Consider the following 5,702-nt stretch of genomic DNA (forward strand, 5'->3'; position numbering starts at 1 on the left):
GGTTTGATATTATAAACAAGACGGAGAAGCCTCCTCTCCCTAGCGTTGACGCTAGACTCTTGCACATTTGCTTGCTATTGGTCAACACTACATGATGGATTGTAGTGCGAGGCTCGATTAGTACGTGCGCCCAACCTTCAGCGATGTACTCGGTAGACGAGTCCTGCTACTGCTAGCTTTGGCAGAGCCTCGCCACGACCAGGTGCTTCCGTACAGCTCAATAGGCCAGCAAATCAGAATATTTATACACACATATTGAGGTATGTAATCTGTTGTGCACAATCTAATGTACAATATGAATTTTAGTCCTACAATATCAACACAGGAACGTCCATACTGGTTTAAATGTATGCATGAGGGTGTGATTATTTTGTTTGTTTGAAGGTCCTTTCTGCAGGTTTCTAGCTGTGGTTTGTTCTTGTGTTTTGGCGCGTACGTGTGTGTGGTTCGCTTTGTATCCTTCAGTGAGTTGCCTATATTTTTTTCCCACATAAATTTATTTTTGTTTTGTTTTGGAATTCGATACTACTACCTCCGTCTGAACTTATTAGTCACGCTTGTATTTTGTGCAAAGTTTGACCTTTGATTTAATTTTAAAAAGTAAGTTACATACGACAAAAATAGTACCATTGAAATTTTTTAAAGGTGAATCCAACAATATAAGTTTTATGACCTACTATTTATATTTTGTTAGTCAAATCTATAGTTAAAGTGGGGCACGAAATACAAAAGGGACCAATAAATCAGAACGGATGTAGTACTTTGTCGATGTACACAATATATATAGGCAACTGGAGTTTCCTCTTAGCAAAGCATGGACATTCACAACACGACCACAATCAGGGATGGGGAGAAGGAGAATATGCGGCGGCATGGGTGGATTGCCACGCAGACATAAAGAACGTGGGTTGGTGTGAAGAGGTTCTTGAACCATAAATATTGAATTAGACGCATCTGAAGTGTTTTTTCTCCCGGTGCAACGCACGGGCATGTTTCCTAGTCTATCCCTAATAATAATAATAATAATAATAATAATAATAATAATATAATAATAATAATCTTTCCCTACTAATAAAGCACGGAGTGCTTCTGGTCGTCCGTCGTCGCTATCGATTTTGCATAAAAGTCCTTCAGTTTATTCGAATTCAACCCGCAGTCCCTGTTTAAGTGGATCTGGAAAAACGCTTTAATTTTGCACAAAGGACCCTATGTTTTGGTATATTCAAAACGCGGTCCTTTTTACATGGGCGGCGCGACTGGAGCTTGCAGGGGGCGGATCCGCGCACGGCGGGGGCTTGGAGGCGGATCCGGAGGTGGGCGGCGCCGCGGGGGGCGAGGAAGGCCGGAGCGCGGCTTCCCGGGCGGATCCATGGCAGAGAAGAGACTGGGTGGTGAGGTTGAGAAGAAGGGAGAAAAGTGGGGAGGTGCGGTGACCCACGCAGGAGCTCGCCGGAGCCGGGTGACGATGGACGGGCGCGGGAGACAGAAGGATCCGGCGCGGCGGCGCGCACTCCTTGTAGTTGGAGGCGGGCCTTCATGGCCGCGGCGCCCCTCCCCCCGCGACAGCTCAGGCAGCGGTCAGATCCGCCCTCCCTCCCTCACTCACTCCTCGCACTGGAAGACCTAGCCGCTGGGCCATGGTGACCGACGGCGATGATGACGGTGGTGGCTACCTCGACGATGGATAAAATCCGCTCCGCCCCTCCTCTTATCCGTCGACGACCGCTTGAATCCCGAGAGGAGAGGAGAGGAGTGGGAGATCCATGGCGGCGGAAAGATCCGCGCCTGGATCGGACCTGCTCGTCAAGGAGACCCACGCCATGGAGCTGCTCGTCAATGTTCCACCCTGGTGAGTGTCGATGTCATGGTTCTGCCCTTCTTCCCTCCCCTTCCCTGATGCTCTTCTCTCCCTCACGCAGGCACACATCCAACATCGCCATGGACCAGTAGCTCAAGCCGTCTTCTTCCAGATGGTGATGGGGTTCCCTCACCATCTGCAGGTCATCATCCTTAAGGGCTCCACCATCTGCAGGTCTTCCTTCTTCTCTTCTCTCTGTTGGATTCCATTTGATTTTTCTGCTCTATTGGTGAAGCTCCCTCTCTTCTCTGCTGCAGTGTCTACAGTGGACTATTTGCATCTTCAGTGCAAATACCTGATTGTATATGGATGGATTGTAGGGTCTAACCACCTTGATTTGATTCGGGCTGGAGCAGCAGCAGCAGGTCCTTCCTTCCATGGAGGGCATCCACAACATGACCCGCACAAGGAGCTCCAAGCAGACAAAGGTACCTGCTCCATTGTTGTACATGTTCGTGAGTTCTTTGTGATGATGAAACCACTGATTGGATGTCCTGATTAGATACAATCCATTCCATTGAACTGTGGGGACAACATGAGGCACATGTCTCTGATTTGTTGTTACTTTGGTTGACAATATGTACTGTGCATGCGTGTGTGTGTCGATAAGTAGCAGATTTGCTTGGCCGCCTGTGACACTCATGCCAAATCCTTGACATTTCTGGGGTTATACAACCATCATGTTTTCTAAGGTTTTGTTTTCCCGCCTCCATCTCTTCCATGGCAAGCAGCACAGGTTTCTTTGTTTGTAAATTAAGCAGTCTGGTAGATTTGGAAAGGAGGAACAGGGTACTGAACTTTTATATATCTGCACAAGGTACCTTTCAATTAATAAGATTTGTTTTTCTGTTCTGAATAGGGTACTGAGCCTGATAATTGTACCTTTCTATTCTGAATTGCATATTTGTAGGAATACTATGTTATGTAAGAACATGGCGGTGCAGTCACCCGAGGTGAAGAAGCTCTGTCACCTACCTCTACATCCTCCACTAGGCTGACAAGCACAACTGCTAACAAGTATGCTAATCCACCCTCATCTGCATCGCTTCCTCCTAGCCTGTGATTTATGACATGGAGCATGTTGTTCTGTTATCATATACACGAATCTGTCCATGCTTAAATGTGGTCATAGGTTGTGGAATAGGAGAAACAATATAATGTTCTTTAGCAGATGCAAACCTGTCCATGCCTTATTTGGACCAATAATTACTGGTGTTGCCTATTTGATATGTAAACATATTTTTTTGGATGTCTCAGAAAAATGCCATGCTACTACATAAGTTTGAATCAAACAAATTAAATTTGTAATAAGATCCCTGAAAGTAATTAAGTGCTTCTTGAATGCATGGAAACAACAAGTTAGATATCTCAGAGGTACTATGTCATATATTCTGAAAGTGGTGCACATGGATATGTATTCTTGGTTAGCTTTATGTTCCATTTCTGTTGTACATGCTCCAAGAGTTAATGTGTTATTCTGAAAGGATATGAAGTGAATTGTCTTCTACTGCAATCAATGGGCATTTCGTTCTACACATATGTCCTGATGTTGTAGTGCCACTTGATTTCCTTTAAAATTTCAGTAACAATTGAGCAATATTGGCCTTCCCTTTTTCCTGTATTAAGTACTATTCATGGAGTCAAAGCTCATGGAGATGGTCTGTTACTGATTGCTGCATCTATAGAGCTCACTAATAAAATATCTGCTGGTTCATCTAACTTATTTGATCTATATGTTTTTGTTTACCTGCAACACGAAGAGAAAAACATGCTCAATTAGTTCATAAATTTTAAAATTGTGCATTTTGTATAATTTCTGCTGGTTCCAGTCACAGCATGCCAGCATCTAATCCTTGCAGCAACACCAGGAGTAGACTTTGGATATTTTTCTATACATTTGACATTAAAGTTATACCAACTTGCATCCATCGATCACTAGCTATTACATGCAGTAGGTAATTATCTGATGTCAATGCAACATCCAAATCATTGAAATACGACCTCTTATTCTACACAGTTCTTTATGCTTTGACAAATCACAAAGTAGAAATCGATTTTAAGATAATCTATAATTATAATAAAACCAGGGATTGCTTTTCTGAAAGAAAAACAAGGGATTGTTAATATGTTTAAATATGAAGATTTGCAGTACTGTAGGTCCTTACCTCTTCTTTTCCAAAGTAGATAGGACAAAAAAAATATGTCCCCACTAATCGGTACGTGCAGCAGTGAGGAACCGAGCAAAAGGGAAGCTTGGCTTCCAATGGGGTGATGGACAGATTGTAGGTGGGTGCTTGCCTCATATCTTCAATGTGAGAATATTGATTTCTCTTCTACTCCCTCTGTTTCTAAATATAAGTCGTTCTAGGGATTTCAATACAAACTACATACAGATGTATATAGACTATGTTAGAGTGTAGGTTCACTCATTTTGCTCCGTATGTATGTAGTGGAATCTGTAGAAAGACTTATATTTAGGAATAGAGGGAATATCGGTTAGTAAGCATTTTCCAAACTGTACGAAAAAAATGTTCAGGAGTTAAACTACTTTTCTTACTATTCATGCGAGATGGCAGAATACTTTGCTTACTATTCTCTTCAATTATTCCCCGATTACAAGGATGGCATTGTTCACGAGTTAATCTACTGCAGAAAAAATGACACACCATTGTCAAGTTGGTAGGAAATCAACCTGCTTTATCTATTTGTTTTTTTCTTCTGGCATGTCCATCGACTCTGTTAACACCAAACAAAGTAACAAACTTGACAAAACTGAAACTCATCTCCCAGATTTCTCTATGCACTTCCATAGATTCTGATATGTCCATTGTCTTTACGACTTACATTTTGTATGTATCTGGAAGCTAATTCAGCATGACCCACGAGTGTTGATTTGTATGTTAGTGTGATAGAATCTCACTGAAAAAATTGACAGAATAAAGGAATATATATATTAGATGTGTGTTATAAGAACGAGCAGTCCATGCTGCCATGCAACCAATAAGTAGTCAGACTTTAAAACCATTGTCATGCAAAAATTAGGACAACTTTTGGAGTACTTGGGTTATCCGGGTTCTTATAAACAGGTTCCCTTTGTTGTAAGAGAGCAAGGTGCTAGCGGACTCACATGATGAGTTCTATGATCCAGAGAAGATTGACCCTAGCCAAGAGGGGCATTCAGGCGACGTGGACTCACATGATGAGTTCTGTGTTCCACATAAGGTTAATCCACCATGAAGTGTCTTGTCCATGGAGGATCGTTGTTGGCTTTGAGGGAGACGTACAGACTGTTTCCTATAACCTTTCTATTTTTTTGCTTGGCTCATTCAGTAGCTTTTGTGATAACAGTTGTGGCAAGCTTTTGTTGGTATTGGAGCTCCCAAAGTAGAAGGGTACTCTATTTTTGTTTGCTTCTCTGTTTCGTATAGCGTGCTTACTTCCGAAGGTACATGCTCAGATTCTTTGGCCTCGGACGTTGTAGATGAAAGCCTTGATGTACTATCAGCATTTTTTGCTAATGGGGGGACAGCCGTGTTCGTTGTAAAGGAAATGAATTAATCTTTTATGTTAACAATTTATATCGGGGAATGCTAATAGAGGCCATTTTGACATGTCTGCGAGCTGCCCTGCTTTAGATGAGGATGGAAAAATACATTGAGATACTTGCTTCCGGCTTATGCTAGACACAATCTACATGCCATGCCATGCCACTACTGCACATAGCGGTACAATCCAAATGCTGTTATGCCACATCGGGTTCTGGTTGGACGGTGGTTGAAATCGAAGAAGACACAACCTAAGCAATTTGGTTACCCCGTTGCAACGCACGGGCATATTTACTAGT

General features: G+C 42.6%; 1 long non-coding RNA gene across 1 annotated transcript; it reads left to right on the plus strand.

Annotated features, from left to right (window-relative positions):
- The first annotated feature begins 1,611 nt into the window (after positions 1-1,611).
- LOC119343029 lies at positions 1,612-3,344 on the plus strand. Its single transcript, XR_005165861.1, has 5 exons — positions 1,612-1,849; positions 1,920-2,032; positions 2,116-2,286; positions 2,590-2,675; positions 2,769-3,344. It is a non-coding gene; the product is annotated as an uncharacterized LOC119343029 (long non-coding RNA).
- Positions 3,345-5,702: the final 2,358 nt, after the last annotated feature.

The sequence above is a fragment of the Triticum dicoccoides genome, unplaced genomic scaffold, assembly GCF_002162155.2.
Source record: "Triticum dicoccoides isolate Atlit2015 ecotype Zavitan unplaced genomic scaffold, WEW_v2.0 scaffold113160, whole genome shotgun sequence".
NCBI classification, from domain to species: Eukaryota; Viridiplantae; Streptophyta; class Magnoliopsida; order Poales; family Poaceae; genus Triticum; species Triticum dicoccoides.